Below are 17,444 nucleotides of genomic sequence, written 5' to 3' on the forward strand. Positions count from 1 at the left end.
AACTTTTTGGAATCAAGTCAGTAATGTAGACAGTAGTGAGGGCCAAAAAAATTGCAGAAGTTTAGTTCTCAGAAAAAATGAGATAGGCAAGAACAATTGGCTCCTCTAACGCTGAAGATGGTGGCACGGATAGTAATACATAAAGGGCTTTCATTAGAACCAGATTTTCAATCTAAAAATCAAGAATGCAAATATGAAGTTGATGTTGTTTGGATCAAAAGAGTTCACTTTTATGAGTTCAGACTATTGGAAGGACTTCATAGGTCACTAACAATTTTCATATACCATTTTGTGAATTCTTGGCCTACTGTTATGTACATGAAATCTTTGCACGGGTACAAAATTGTTTGTGATATGCTATTCCATTCCCTTGTGGCTTTAGGAAATACTCATACCCAAGGAAGTGGATAGGTTTACAAGAAGATAAGATAAAAAAAGGGAAATGTAACCCAAAGACAGGAGCATTTTCAGGGTAATAATTCCAATAAAAGAATTGAAGAAAGGTGAAAATGAATATCAGACAACACAAGAAATGATGGATAAAAAGGCCTATCCCTGGGGCCTGATAGCAAGCTGAAGTTCCATCCTAGAAAAATGACTCTTGGAAGCTATATCAAAGAAACTACAATCATGTTCAATTGCCTACATGAACTCCACAGAGAAAAACTAAATTATTTTGTAGAAATCGTAACAAGACAACCTCTAAATGAACCTTGGTGCAACATGCTTTCTTGTCATTCTTCAGGATTTCTAGAATCTGAGATTTCACTTTCTAATGACACTTTTTAGATCTCCAACTTATTTCACCAGAACACTACTTATTCAACATAAGATTTGTTGACTATTTCCCAAACTCGTAACAATCTCACAAATAAATTCCAGGTAACTCACCTATATTAATTTCAATTACCCAACACAATATCGGAATCCAACAAGATGCAAATTACTTTACTCCTCCTATCACCATCCAAATATTCAATTTAAACCCTACAAGGCAACATCCTTACTACAAGAGTCAAACTTTAACTTGCAAAGGGATAAAACTCTTCACAGTTCCACAAGATACTTACTAAGCTTGCTAGATTGGTCACCCTTTGCCTTAAACCTTGTAGATTGGTCAAAAACAACCTCCAAACGAGCCATTGCAAAATTTGCATTTTTGAATCAGGATTTCCAGAACCTCAGTTTCAAATTTTATTAACATTTTTTCCTTTCCCAATTATTTCACTAGAGCACAACTTATCTACCAAAAAATCTATTGTCAATATTCAAAAATTATAACTGACAGATAAATTTCAAGTCACTCAACTACATCAGATAAAATCCAACAAAATCTCAGAATCTAATGAGACATCATACATAGTTCATTGTGTCACCATCTGAATACATAAACTCTAAAGTATGACGTCAGAAAGAGTCCTATATTTGCCAGCAATGGAACTAAACTCGGAACAAATATATGAATTCCACACTAAACTTAGTATGTTCTTGTCACCTTTTGCCATTAACCTCATCGAATGGTAAAAACCAACATATAAACCTTGGTGCAATATGCTTTCTTGTAATTCTTGGGATTTCCAGAACCTATGTTTCAGTTTCTAATTAACCTTTTTATTTTTTCTCCAAAAGCACCACTTATTAAAGTCATTGACAACATTCCAGATTTTTTACAAACCCAAATAGATTCCATGGCACCTACAGGAATGCTAGAGGAGCTAATTGTATACGTATCTTCTCTTTTCTGGAGATAAAATCCAACATTTTTTTGTCCCTCACTACGCTAAGCATCACCCAATGCTTTCCATTAAGTTCATTAGTCTCTATTAGCAATCTACAGCCATTTCTACATTAGAATCAAAATTTTCTAATGTGATTTAGGATTATCTCTGTTGGGTTTCAATCTCTAATGATAACTGGCACAGATCAAAAATATAACTGAGCTCAATGACGATTGTGCAGTTTTTTTTCATTCTTCAGTCTCAAAATGTCTAAAGTCACTAGACGTATTAGTCAAAGATTTTAATGTAGGCAGCAAGTAAATCATTCACTTAAGAATTTTGGCCAAAAATAGTGTACTTGCGTGACTAAAACTCCATATGGTATCATCTACCCCTTTTTGGCTTACAAAAAAAGAACTCATTCCCTATCTAATTCATAGGTTTATGAGTAGATAAAATAAGCCAATACGGCCAATGGCACGTCATTTAAACCATAAAAGGTCTTCAATCATGCAATTACACTTATTAGAGGCCAAAAAAGTTTAGTAAATAATGACTTGTAGCCTACTTTAAGCACTTTGACTAATATTTCTATTGATTTAATTATTTTCAAGCTAAAGTATGAAATAAACTGCACAATCAGTCAACGTGCTCCCCATATATTTTTGAGTTATGCCAATACCATATGAGAATGAAACCCAGTGGAGAGAATAGAAAAATCAAGCTAGAAAATTTGAAATCTAACTGTGAGGTGGTTGTAGAGAGTAGATATAGACTAATGAACTTACCGGAACTAAGTGGGAAATGCCTGCAGTAATGAGGGCCCAAAAAAATTGCAGGATTTTAAATCCCAGAAAAAAAGGAGATAGACATGCATAATTGGCTGCTCTAGCACTAAAGATGGTGCCATGGATGGTAGTAACTAAAGGGCTTTCATTAGAACCAAATTTTCAATCTAACAATTAAGGAAGCAAATTTGTGATGGATGTTATTTAGGCCCAAAAAGTTCAATTTATGTGTTTAGACTATTGGAAGGACATCATAGGTCAACTTATAGTTTTTGTATACACTTTGTGAATTCTTGGCCTATTCACATGGATATGAAATCTCTGAAAGTGTACAAAAGTGCTTGTGAAATGCTATTCTACTCATACCCCATGAAATGGATAAATTACAGGAAGATAAGATAAGGTATAAAAGGGAAAATGGAATAGCACCTAAACTGAGGGCTTTGCCTAAGACATGTTACCCAAAGACAAGAGCACAGGCAGAGTAATAATTCCATGAAAAATTGAAGACAGGTGAAAAGGAAAATTAGACCAAAAGACAGGAAATGATGGATAGAAAGGGACATCCCTCTGGGGTGACAGGAAGCTGAAATTTCTTCCTAGAGAAATGACTTTTAGAAGCTATATGAAAGAAAGTACGACAATGTCCAATAATCTACATGAATTCCATAGAGAAATGTAAAATTATTTCGAAGCATCAATTATATCATGATACTGGTTGTCCCCCAAATTATCTTTTTGATGTAACTTCTTAAGGGACCATAAGTATCAAGGGCGCCTACTGGAGAGAATAGATAATCATGCTAGTAATCTGAAAGTTTAGAAGGATGCTGTTACCAGTAATAACTGTTTCATGCTATTTAACCCGTGGAGGAATAGTAATAAATCAACTACAGCCATTTAAAGGGGATCAGGAAATTTCTTTTTATCTTTTACAATCATTTCAGCATAATCAGAATGTTTAGTGGATATCCATTTAAACAAGGGGAAAAAACCTAACCCTATAAGAAGAGTTCTAAAATCATGTACTTCAAGAAGTATATCTTTATCTTTCTATTTCAATTTCTAAAATGTGAGGTGTTGATCACTGACAGTTGAATAAGACAAGGAAAAGCTGGAGAAAAATAGAAAAACACATGAAGCACTACTCCTACCTTGAGCTTGAAGTAGACAAAGATCATGCATAAAGAATGATAGAATGAGAGCAGGCTTTTTAACAACAATGCGTCCAGATGACTTCCCCTGCAAAGTATCAAAGATCAAATTCCTAGCAGCTGAAAAGAAACCAAAATATAAATCAAGAAAGCAAGAATTCAAAAGCAGAAAATCAAGAAACAAGTTTATCCAAATAAACCTCATGAAAGGAAAAATTGGGAGAAAATGGAGAACTCAGCAATAAGGCTAGAATTTATATAACCATCTAAAAGCAAACTCGGAGGGAAAAGAAATCATTCACTTAAGATAGGCTGGACTTTCATTTAGGAGTTCCTCATTGATAAAAGAGGGAAGATAAAAACAAGTAGAGACACTGTTGACAGGCAAATAGTATACTGCTAAACCAACAATGGGAAAAACCAATATGAAGATGAAATGAAAGTGAAGTACGGGAATTGGACAAGAAAGTTGCAGTTTGGTAAGTTATTTTTGCCATAGGAGACGACCTCTTACAGTTAAACAATATATTTTCTGACTCTTGTAACTTACAAAAGAGTACCTGTACTTCAAACTGAAGGCTAATGGTATACAAAGAAACCAAAAGTGGGTCATGAGGATTCTCACAAGTGAAAAATCAAAGCATAAATGAGGGAAAGAAACAATTTATTGCTATTCAACAACGAAAGAAACTATCAGCAATCAATTATATGTCTTTAGTAACTGAGACAAGTCCATTTTCTTTTCTCTTTTTTTTGAGAATTTCCATCTAAGTGAATACCATCATTCAATAGACAAATTACTACAGAACATGCCTGGGCAGCACAACTGAAACAAAGCTAGATGTCTTTCAGTAAGTATTTCAAGCATAATCAAAGACAGCTGGTGCAAAAACAAGCAAGAAAAGATAAATTGTATAATTCAACAGCGTAAACAGACCACACGACAGAAAATCTAAAGTAAACTAAATCAAAGTACGAAAAGTAAGCAATAAGTATTCACTAATATTTTTTGCCCTGGATAATCTAGTTGCATGACTCAAAAACTCCATGTGGTTTAGACATATACCTTCTACCCCTTTGCGGCTTACAAAAAAAAGTACCCATAACCCATCAAATGAATAGGCATACGAGCAGATAAAATAAGCCATAAAGAACAGATGGAATAGTATTCAAACTACCAGGAGTTTGTGATTCAATCACCTATATTATCTCAGGCCAAAATATCTAGTCAATCATCTACTTGCTTCTTTTCATTTTTTTTCTTTATCAGAGTAGGTTTCAAGCATGGTATAAACATGTGCAGATAACTGGTAATCAATTTTATGCCATTTAACTTCTATAAAAATAACTGGTATTCGATTCCTTTTTGTCTTTATTTTTTTATTTTCAAAGTGCTTCAACATAAAATAAAAAAAAAAAGAATGTCTAGATCTCCCTTAAAATAGAACAAAATAGAGAGGCAGACAGAAAAATTCTTAAGATCTTCAGTTTCTAAAATGTAAAAATCAGCCTAAAAAAATTAAAGGAAACAACAATCTACACCATTGGGACTCAATTGGAAGCAAGAAGTATTCTCTAATATTTTTTGCCCTGGATAATCTAGTTGCATGACTCAAAAACTCCATGTGGTTTAGACATATACCTTCCATCCTTTTGCGGCTTACAAAAAAAGTACCCATAACCCATCAAATGAATAGGCATACGAGCAGATAAAATAAGCCATAAAGGACAGAAGGAATATTATTCAAACTACCAGGAGTTTGTGAATCAATCACCCATATTATCTAAGGCCAAAATATCTAGTCAATCATCTACTGGCTTCTTTTCATTTTTTTTTATTTATCAGAGTAGGTTTCAAGCATGATATAAACATGTGCAAATAACGGGTAATCAATTTTACGCCATTTAACTTCTATAAAAATAACTGGTATTCGATTCCTTTTTGTCTTTTTTTTTTTATTTTCAAAGTGCTTCAACATAAAACAAAGAATGTCTAGATCTCCCTTAAAATACAACAAAATATAGAGGCAGATAGAAAAATTCTTAAGACCTTCAGTTTCTAACATGTAAAAACCAGCCTAAAAAAATTAAAGGAAACAACAATCCACACCATCGGGACTCAATTGGAAGCAAGAATCCATAAATCGAGGTCTTCAGCCACTATATGCAAACCCATGCAGAGGGACAAATTCACACATAATTTGGCTTTAAGTCATAATTGAAAGCAAATAACAGATAAATCGGTTATATGCAACAAGAAAGCAGGGAGCTTGATGAAGATAAATCAGTTATATGCAACAAGAAAGCACGGAACTTGAAGAATCTCATCCCCAAGAAGGAGGGAAAAACAAAGAAACAATACTCATCTGAAAGCGTTTCTCCTCAAAAATCTTTCTTCATCGCTGGAAAAGAAAGCAATTCTCTACGCAAAAATCAAATTCGTCCCCCAATTTTCTGATTTCTCTGCCCTCTCTCTCCCCGCTCTCTGTTTTGAACTTTTGGAAAGTGAGAAGACAAGCGCGAGCCCTATATATAGGCTGCTGGGTCCCGCCAAACGGCTATTTTTCGCTCGCTCGTGTGGTCGGAATACCAACAGTAAACTCCAACGGATGGATTCGTTACCATAAATTGGTAACGTAGGTTGGGCTATTTGTATTTAGCATACGACAGACGGGTTTGGTATCAGATTTCATTTGCCTAACCGGGCTTGAGCACTCATTATGGGCCTCAGATTTTATATTCTTAAAAAGAAGCAGTATATGTTAACCCAAAAAAAAGTGACAAAATACAAAGAAGTGATCAATCTATTTCCTAAATTATTCAATATTTCTTAACATTACACAAATAAACACTCAGTAGAAGTGACTTAGATACATAGTGGTTAAGGCGCACCTAATGTGTGTGCTACTAATAACAAGATATTAAAAATAATTAGTATTATTTTTATTGAAAAATAGTAATTTAAATAATTACAGTGCCGTAGTATTTTAAAAAAATGATAGTTTTTTGTTAGGTGAGTGATAGTTAATTCAGTAGACCTAGAACGGTTATAGGGAGATGAGTAGTTAAAATGATGCAATTTTCTTTAGAAGTAAGGGTTGTGAGAGCTCGAAAATTTCATGTCTTATTTAAAAATTAAAGCATGTTACATTTTTCCTTTTGTTATTGATTGATTCACATGTTTATTGCTTCTTTTAATAAACAAATTACTCGATACACCTTAAGAGGATTTGTACCCTTTACACCATAAAACGTTAGTATTAGTTAGAATCTGTTATGGTATTAGGAAAAAAAACTTGGAATACATTTGTCCTCATGCATATAAATTTCTAACGTACTTTAGAAAATTTAACAAATAATCTAATAAATTTACAAATATCTCAGGGGCCAAGGGTGAATCGAAAGAGGGACCGAGCACCAATGAGTGACTTTCAACTACTTTGGATGAGTGATCTACATTTGTGTGTTTAAATTGCCTATGTGCCACTTAAATGCTAGTTATATGATTATGCTAGTGTTTTATTGGGAAGTGTTTTCAATTGTCCCTCGCCTTCTAAGTCGGGAATATACTTTATTGCACTCGATTTAGTTTGAGATTGAAGGTTGATAATTGACCAAGTATTATTGTAAGTATGCATGACTGCAAGTCGTGTACGTACTTCATCGTACCGATTGAATTGGGTCCCAAAATTCTTTGTTCAATGGACTATTCGAACTAGTAAAAAGGTTTGGTCGGATAGGATAGTAGTTTTGGATAAGTGTTTTGGTATGCTCGAATATTATCATAGAGTAGAAGATTACTGAACTGATATGACCATTTAAGTGAGAGAAATATTTACTATTTTGGAGGTTATAAGGATGAGTTCGGTAGAGTGTGTAGTATATTGAAGTGACTCTAATGTTAGTACCATATCCTTTTAAAAGTAATTGTTCAGTAAAGTGTTCTTTACTTTATTTAGTGAAGTATTCTTTTCTTATTTAATTTTGATTATGTGTTAAGTATTTGATGATTATTGCTTGTTTGTGAAACCTCAATAGGCTGTGCTCAATTCATTAGTTTGTTTTCCTTTCAGGAGAAGAAGACAAGAATAGGGAGTAACCAAGAGTTAAGCTAAGACCCAAAATTTTACTTGAAAGATTCCTTTTGTATTTTGATCCATTTAGTTGTACATATAAGTATGAGTTATTTGAAATATTGGATGGTTGTAAAGTTTAGTTGTGATGTTTTAATACTTACCTTGGAGTTAATACTTACATGTGCAAAATTACTCTGTTCTAAGAATATGATTTTTGGCTTCCTTGAGCTTTTGAGTAGAGCACTTAGATGTTCAAGTTCAACTCGATAATCGACTTGAGTAGCTCAAGATCGACTCGTGTTTTGATCAAGCTACTCAATTCGTCTACCACCTCGAGATGGTAGCCTCTTAGCAATTAAAATTCGCAGTGTGTATGTTCCATTTGGTTTGGACCGTTTCTCACAAAATTGTTTTTCAACTACAATGTTGCAATACTACACTTCAAAAATAATTCTACAAACAATTGCAAATAATTCTAAAAACACTTGTGAACAATTTTAATCGAGCCACTCAGCTCGTCTACCACCACGAGATGGTAGCCTCTCAATGATTAAACTTGATGGTGTGTCTATTCCATTTGGTTTGGACTTACAATCCAAAAATAATTCTAAAAACACCTAATTCATACATACATTCTCAAATACAACTAAAAAAATTTAAAATAAAATAATTTCTACCATTATTCCCTACCACATATCACCATTACCACCAGCCAATGCCATTGCACCCTCCCCTCTCATCCCTTTCTTTCTCCTCCCTCATCCTTTCTGCCCCTCATTTCTTCTACACCTGCAAAACCCTCTCCTTCCCTTGCAGAAGCTGATCGCAATCTAAGCTTGTAGAGGGTGAAAAGGGGTCTGGGAGGAAAGGGAAGAATGAAGAGGGAAGAGGAGGAGGAGAAAAAGAGAGAGGGATATGATATGGTGGTGATTGGTGGTTGTGGGTCGTGTTGGGTGATTTTTTTTTTAATTTTAAAAAACATGCAACAAACAACTATAAAATCAAATTTTCATATACACCACCATTACAGAAAATTTTTTAAAAAACAGCCCAAAATTACTTAATCCATACGGATTAATTTTGATGTTGCTGTAATTGTTATTGTTAGTATTTTATTTGACGAGGAACAAGCATACATGGTGGTTCTAGGTTGGTTTTCACCTTAAATACAGCCTTCGCTTGGCCGCCATCTGGCTCATAGCCCTCCCAACTCATTTTTTTTTTAAAAAAAAAGTCATAAAAGAGTGGTGTAATTGATTTGAAGAAGACGCCAGCTAGTACTAATAGAGAGCACAATCATCAGATTTTACCAAATTGAAAAGAAAAAGGAAAAATCAATAATTCCCGGATGCAAATTTATGCCTCGCATAATTATTTCTTGACATTTTGGTAATTGGGCCAAAGCCTGGTCGAACCTTTTTTGGCAGTGAATATCATGCTTGACTCTTTCTAGTAGGAAACGAATTGGGGAATGGGTGCGTGATAAAAGAGTTGTAAATCTGCTCCCAACAAAGTAATACTAGCACTCCACCCGTCCTACTTTATTAATCCTATTTAATAATCCTATTTTTCTTTTATCACTTGTCTCAAATTATAATTCACTTTTTAATTAAAAAATATAATTATCTTTTAATTTTTCTAAAATACCCTTCTCAATTTAATAGTTATATTTTCCTTTTTCATCTATTTCATATTATAATCTATTTTTTTAATTAAAGAATATAATTATCTTTTAGTTCCTTTAAAATACTCTTATTCAATGTAAATTACTAATATAAACCATCTTATTTAATATAGATTGTTTTTGTACTATCAATTTAATTTTTCATAAATCGTCAATTCAAATTTTCATAAATAATTAATATAAAATTATACTCTATTTAACGTAATAATATTTAAAAAAAAATATCACATAAATTTATTTTTTAAATTTTAAATTATGTTAAAAAAAAACTTGACTTGCAAGAATGGGACGGAAGGAATATTACACACCTAAACCATCGACGTGAACATTCCCAATGTTAAAAACTTGGGAATGACACGCTATGATTGATTGCTCGACTTGATGTGCAACTCACCCTTCCTATGAGATGAATCTCCAATTGCAGTCCATATACCATTCCTAATAATCCAATAGGAATCTACCCCAAAAAGGCATTTTCAACATTAAATTTTATTTTATTTTTTGATATAAAACATTAATATCCCAATTTTTTTAACATTAAATAAAATAAAAAAAAAGAGTAGCAGGTGGAAAATCTTCAATGCAAAATAACAACCCCCCAAAAAGAAAACAAAAGAATATGTAGCAGCAGGGATTTGGGATTGGAAAAGCCTGGAACTAGGAGGCATCAGTTTTAAAAAGCTCGAATTTGGAGCATCATCCATTTAAGTCAGCCCAAAATACAAAGTTTTGTTCATCATCTGCCCCCCGCAAAAGAGATTATTGTGGTACTCTTTTACCATTGGGAAAAAAAATGCCAGCAGATTGTTACTAATGATCTGCATAATTAGTAGGAAAATAGAAGACGGGGTTTGGGGAGGGATTTGAAACGAGAGAAAAATGTATCAGATCGAGACAAAAGCGAGACCAATGATAGGAAGATAGCCCGCTTGGTCAGATGATCGACGGGTTTCATGTCGCTGGTCTCAAGAAGCATCTATTCATTTTTCCAGATCAAGACGCCGCTTTACCAGCTTCAGAAACCCCGAAAAAAAAAAAGGAAAAAACACCCATTAAAACTTTTCCGGCGTTGCACCTTTCTATCCATTCTACTGCATCAAACCGAATGGTGTCAAGTTCTGATACCAAAAGAGAGAAAATAAAACAAAATCTAAGAGATTTTGACAACAACTCGCACAAAATTAAGCGTCTTTTTTCTACCCAAACTTTGCCTTTCTTCAAACTCGTTCGAGTCTGAAACCAACTCTTTCAAGGCAAAGAAAGGTAGGGTGGAAGAGAAGAAAGACAGAGCTAGGGAACGACGTCGAGCGGATTTAGAGATTCTTGATTCCTGCCGCTGTGTTGCTGCTGGTGGTGGTGGTTGCTAAATAGGCGATTCATCCCACGACTCCGCTCGCCCGGTCTGCGCTCGCTCCTATTAGCCGATTCATTAGGGTTTCTTCCTGCTGAATCTGGGCTAAACAGGGCGACTAAACCTCTAAATATTGCGTGGCCCAGTACCCAATATTGCGTGGGTGCAAACATGAGGTTTCGGGCTAGTATTTGTTACTTATCTTGGACCCAATAATTTTGCGAAGCTGTAATTTGGAAGGTGGGAAAAAAGAAGAAAAAAAAAGTTCTCAATACCGTCAGTGTACATCGCATTTGTTGAATTTGAAATAGGTATAGAACCGATAAAGGGTTTTCCAATTTGGTGCACATCGATTTTGAATTCATCTACTCAATGAGTTTGTATATTAATTATTAGAGTTTACCTACAAAAAGCGATTATAAATCCCGATATTTCTAAACGATAAAACACATAGATCAAAATCTCTAAAAGTAAGTAGGTGGATTATGCACACAAACATAAAAATCTCTAAAGTCAAATAGGTGAATCATCTATTAGTTTGTTGACATTTCTAAACGATAAACACAAATATGAAAATTTCAAAAATCAAGAAGTTGGATTATTTATTAATTTGTTTCTATCGCTTAAATAATTGTATGTCGTTTGTTTAGTATAGGATTTTCCTAACTACTAAGTTAGCGAAACTCAATTCCATTTGTAAGTTTGTTGAAAAAAAAATGTTTAATTCTTATATTATATCTATTCTCATGTAAGTAGCAGCTCATACTTATAGTAAGCCACTTAAAGTGCAATTAATATAGTTAAAATTTACATGTAAACTTGAATGTCGTGTGTAATATATTAGTTCACAACTTTAAAAGTTACTGAAATTTGGAAGTCAATAAATTAGTTCATAAGAAAAAATTTCAATATTTTACTCTTTTATTTTTGGTGAAAACAGTTCCTATCAATTTTGCATTGAATTCGAAATCAATTTTGATTTATATTTTTGAAACCCAATTAACTGATATCATCGATTTCATTGCGCCGCAGGTACCGCTTGATTCTACGGAGCCACTCCAGTGCAAGAATATTTATAATGAACACAAACCCTTTTATTCGTTTGATTCGCACATGATTGGATTAATTATCCCGTGTCGTCTCATGTTTGATTGCAATTTATATATAGGATGACACATACTACCTATAATCTTACGAGGGAGATGGTATTAGTTATCTCATAAAATAAGTTCAAAGTTCGGTCCAAAGAAAAGTTTTGGATATTATCTTGAGTTCGGCTCATTTAAAGCACTTAAATGAATTAAGTTTTAATCGATTTAACCCTAACTTAGCCAAAACTTGACCCATTGTTTAATTGAATTTTAAATTTGGATTCAAAAACTTGGTCAAAATTTTAAAGATATACTGCCAACCAGCACAAAACTCAATACTAAAGGGCTCCATTTAGATGCCTCTTGCCCTTTATGTCTCGCTCCAGTTGATGATATTGATCATACCTTCTTAACTTGTCCTGTAACTGTGCAATCGTGGGCGCTTAGTTTCTTAAGCTAAAAAGTTCAACTGTAATCGGCTGATCAGATTAAATCTTGGCTTCCCAACCTTCTTTTGCGACTATCAAGCAAAGAGATGGAATTGGTGGGTGTTATTCTTTGGAATTTATGGAATAATCAGAATGGAGCGATCTTTGATGGGCCCTATAGAGATCCTCTTAGCTTGGTCTCCATGTCCATAGCATTCATAAATCAATTCCATGAAACAAATTCCAAAGACAAGTTTAATACGCCTACCCCTTTCCAATCAAGGTTATCAATAGGTCCTTGGATATGACCCAATGCAAGTTTTGTTAAGGCAAACTTTGATGGAGCTGTGTTTATGGATGATAAATCATCAGGCATTGGTGTTATTATCCGAGATGATAAGGAAGTTTCATTGCTGGCCTTTCCAAAAAAATTCTTGGGATATTTGAACCAAATGTAGTTGAATCATATGCGGCCAAACATGTTGTTCAATTACTACATGGTTTGGGTTTCAATAAGATTGTTTTGGAAGAAAATTCACAAAAAGTCATCGAAATGCTGGACCGTTTGGAATCTGACGATTCATCATATGGTTTGTTGATTAATAATACCACTATCTTATGTCAAGATTTCATGTGTTGGGAAGTTTCATGGATTTCTAGGTCATTTATTTTTCCTGCTCATAATCCTTGCTAAGTATGCTGTTAATCTTTTAGATTATTGTATATGGAGAAACTTTCCTCCATCTTTTATTAGTTTTGCACTTGTTGCAAATTTGATCTGATGATTAATAAAATTATTTTATTTTATTATAAAAAAAGGACCTAAATGGGCTGAGTTTGAATGAATACAAATTTTTATATATCAAAATGCTTGATTTACTTTATAATTCTAAAGTTTCAAACCACTTTATTTGAATAAAAGTTATAAATATTAATTTTTTTATATTAAATTATTTTTTAAAAAAAGAATTTACAAATTAAGGGGTGCTTTTGGTCATTAAAATAGTAATCCCACCTCATTCAATCTCCAACCAAATACAAACGCAGGATCAGGAGTGTTAGGATAGCAAATTATTTCAAATAATATTTTGTTTGCATTATAAACATATTTTCCAATCCACTTTTTTTATATTTCCAATCATTTTTTTATCTCACATACATCACATCACAAAAAAGTATTACAGTAATTATTTCAAATAGTACTCTATTCAAACAAACCCATTTTTCAAGATATCTGATCCAACTCAGAACCAACCAAACACTAGATAACTTGGATTATTTATTCAAGGATGACTCAACGCAGGATTAATAATCTGAGAATGAGTCATCCTATCTCATCCGATTTGCGAATCAAACAACCCTCCCTGAGAGAACAACTGGAAAACAAACAAACAAACAAAGTAAAGTTATTAAAAGGAAAAAAAAAAGGAAGCTAAAACAATAGATGGTGGCCATTTTAATATGTTATCTTTGAAGTCAAAAAGTGTAGACCCATTAGCGGGAGAAACTTTCCAATACCTGAACTTAAATCGGGGTATTCTCTGTATTTCATACTGCTAGTAAAAATGGTGCTACAGTCACTTTCTTGAAGCTGTGGAGAGAATGTTTTAGTTAATTTTAAAATCGGGTCAATTGCACTTTATCCCCTTTACGTATGGACCATTTCTTCATTTACCTCCCAACGTTTTTTTTTTCACAGTTTACCCTAAAGACTAACGGTCAATGCTAATGGAGATAAACAGAATAATGAAATGACAGTAATATCCTTAAGAAAATAATGAACAACCCAAAATACCCATATCTCTAGGTTTATGAAAGGGATAAAGAAAAGTTTCCAAAATTACCCTGGAATAAAGGAGGAAGGAAATTTCCCTCCATCTGGCACATGGGACAAAAAACCTTTTGTCATTGTCGGTCATCTTTTCTCTCTCCTCTATCAGCAACTTTTTCCTCCATCTTTTCTCTCTCCTCTATCTACCCATGAAAAGTGCCCATATGCATGCCGGTTCTGAATAAAAAGAAAATATAGCTGTTTAAAACTCTTTTTGACTTATTCATGTATAGAGCAAAATTAAAGACAATAATAACAGATTATTAATGAAAAATTCTTATATTGTAATTTGAGCAGCAGTAAAATCTTCTATTCTTCTTCTCGAATTTTCAAGTGTCCAAGAGGTGCATAATGGTGCCTCTTTATCACATCCACACATTTTTTGGGGCGATCTTTCAATATTATTTGAAGCACTTTGTGACATTTTTATGATACTTTGGTTGACAGAAAAATTTTAGGAGCTACTGGATCTGTTGAAATGAAAGAGAAAAAATAGGTTACAACTGGATGGAAGCATGAAAGAGAAAAAATAGGCTAAAAAGCATCAGACACCCCTTTTTATATAACTCATTGAGGGACATTTTAGTCAGTCAAAACGAACGGCTCCCTTCCAATGGCAATTTTGGCATCTCGAAGTTTTTAACGGTGCAAATGCTGAGCTGGACTGACGGAGGGGGTAAACTGTGGAAAGACAAACATTGGGGGGTAAATTGAGAAATGACTCATACTTAATGGGGATAAAGTACGATTAACCCTTTAAAATTTTACTACTGTGAGATAGAGTTGATTTCTGTTAAAAGTTGAATGTCAAAAAAGGCAATTGTCTGATTTTGTTGTAGGAGCGCAGAAGAAGTAGTGCAGTGGAGTGGATGATGGCAATTCAAAAAAAATGTAATCACAACCTCAAATTTATAAATTTCACGTGCAGCCACCCATTACCCAGCAGCAGCAGCAGCCTTTCGGTTCCAGCGAGCGGACCCAAACTATGCCACCGACAACGACGACAAGAAGACATTAATAATGATTCCCAAAAACATCCACACAAATATAATTGACAACTGTTGTCCAACCAACATCATCTTCTTCATCGTGGCTTTGCTGGGGTCGCTGGCTAAGATATTTTTCCTGGCTTTGCATGTGGATCACTGGATATCTATCTGTGTCCTACGCCAAACATGAAACACCACCACTCACTCCCCCGTCCATTTGTCGCTCTTCTGTGTATGCAATTAGTCTGATTATCATTTTAATTAAAAGCTTGTCATCATCATCAATTGCCACTCCAAAAAGAAAAGAAAAGAAAAAAAAAAGCAAGCGCATTATATTCTTTTTCTAGGATATTATTGTGAATGCCGCGCGGAGTTGGTTGGCTTCAAAAGTCTGCAGTTTGCTGCTGTTCGTTGAACTACGGATTCAACAAATGGGACGGCAAAAAGTCTATCCCCCAAGAAGCATTTTTTAAGTATGAAGAGATACATGGTGGTAAAATAAATGCTCAGGAAGGAAGGAAGCACAAATGTTTGGCCGGCCTCAGGGCAGGATTGATCTATGTATAATAATACATCAATAATAATAATACCAAGTACAAATAGTGGCGATTACATAAATCTGTCCAAGGACACATGAACATGATATATCCCCCAAACTAAACATCAAAGAATAGCCGCTGCAGAAAAAGATGATTTTATTTTTATATATATATATAAAAAAAAGGGAACAAAATGCAAAGAATCTCAAATGCTCCTTCCCTTCCCATGATCACCAGCTCAATTCCCAGAAGGAGGAGGGAGGAGGAGGCATGGGGGGGGAAGAAGATTCGAGTTAATTTAGCAAAAGAGAAGCTCTACACAAATATATCCATCCTCCCATTATATAATATATATATATATATATATATATATATATATATATATATATATATCAGAGAGGAAAAAAATAAAAAAATAATGAAAGATTGGGAAATTAGAAGAGGAGTGCCATTGCAAGGGCAGCGACGGAAGCGAAAAGAGTGGGAGGAAATAGGGAAGCATCGGAAGCTGGAGAAGGAGCCGGAGATGGACCCTCGGAAGCTGCCACATTCTGGACGGCCATTACCATCATCAGCATAACGGCAACCAAAAATACCTTCATCGCCTCCATTGCTGATTGTCGTCGAGAGAATTGGTCAGGTGACGAGAGATAGAGAGAGAATAACAATTAGCAAAATATGATGAATGAATGAATATTATGGCAATTGGAGAATTGGTGTTAGTTATTTATAGAGTACCGTTTTGAGTTGAGGGAGAGGACTGGAGAGGGCCGTGTCTGTGTGTGGCTGCAAGAGAAGAGACCGTTGGGCTGACTTGATTCTCTCACGGTCGCATGAGATGATGAATGATGATGCGGCTTTCTCTTCCTTTTTTTTTTTTTTTTTTTTTTTAAAAAAAAAATTGCTTAATAATTCCTGCCTCTTTTTTTTATTATTGTTTTAATTATTATTAGTTTGAACGGTCAGAGTCAGAGAATTAATCTGCCCGTTGTGTTGCGGGCGGTTAAGGGGCTGCCCTGCCCGTGGCCGTGGGTTGTTTGACTTGGACAGGGTGTCCTCGTCTTTTGGTGGCGCACAGCTGTCGCCAACGGTTCAATGCGCTGGTTTGGTGGGCTCCATCCTTTCCATTTCCATTTCCATTCCATTCTTAACATTTACAAGACTACAATATTAAAAGTTAAAACTAAATATGAACAAATAATATTAGTTCTTAAAAAGTATATAAATTAAAATTTTTTAATAATATTTATATTTAATTCGTTCAAAACACATGAAAAATAATAATAAAACATTCGGTCATAAGTCAATACATCTTTAAAAATTGAAACTTTTTTTTATAGCATTGTGATTTGAATCCAAACATGTCTGATGATTTGTATTTGTAGACCAAAAAGAAATCAATCAATATTATGCCAACACGAAAATTTAATTGACCAATAAGAAAAGTTAGAGGTTCAGTTATGTATTACTAATTAATATTAATGGTTCTCAAGAAAGCTAATAGAAGAATCTTCATATGTATTTTTGTGTTTTGTAATTTATATGTATTTAGTATTTAGTAATAATATATTTGGATATATAATTATATATAATATCAAAATATAAATATTATATATATACGTAATTAAAGAATCGGACCAATATCGGGTTTGAATCTAATAAGATCCAATTTCAACTCATATTTAATTCGAATATAATTTTTAGATTCAAATTCAGATCGACTCGCTGAAAGATCTGGTTCATCAAATTTTTTGTCATGCCAAACGAGTCGAACTCGGGTTGGTTCGACTCCATT

The 17,444-nt window shown here is 34.0% G+C and overlaps 1 long non-coding RNA gene and 1 other non-coding gene across 2 annotated transcripts; both read right to left on the minus strand.

The window, feature by feature from the left end:
* Positions 1-10,081: 10,081 nt before the first annotated feature.
* Positions 10,082-10,166, minus strand: LOC113697674 (small nucleolar RNA SNORD36). The gene has a single exon (XR_003449949.1). It is a non-coding gene; the product is annotated as a small nucleolar RNA SNORD36 (small nucleolar RNA).
* Positions 10,167-15,533: 5,367 nt separating this feature from the next.
* LOC140009699 (uncharacterized) lies at positions 15,534-16,551 on the minus strand. Its single transcript, XR_011817216.1, has 2 exons — positions 16,388-16,551; positions 15,534-16,262 (listed from the first exon to the last, which is right to left on the minus strand). It is a non-coding gene; the product is annotated as an uncharacterized lncRNA (long non-coding RNA).
* Between the last annotated feature and the right edge of the window lie 893 nt (positions 16,552-17,444).

This window comes from Coffea arabica, chromosome 6e (assembly GCF_036785885.1).
Source record: "Coffea arabica cultivar ET-39 chromosome 6e, Coffea Arabica ET-39 HiFi, whole genome shotgun sequence".
In the NCBI taxonomy this organism is placed as follows: Eukaryota; Viridiplantae; Streptophyta; class Magnoliopsida; order Gentianales; family Rubiaceae; genus Coffea; species Coffea arabica.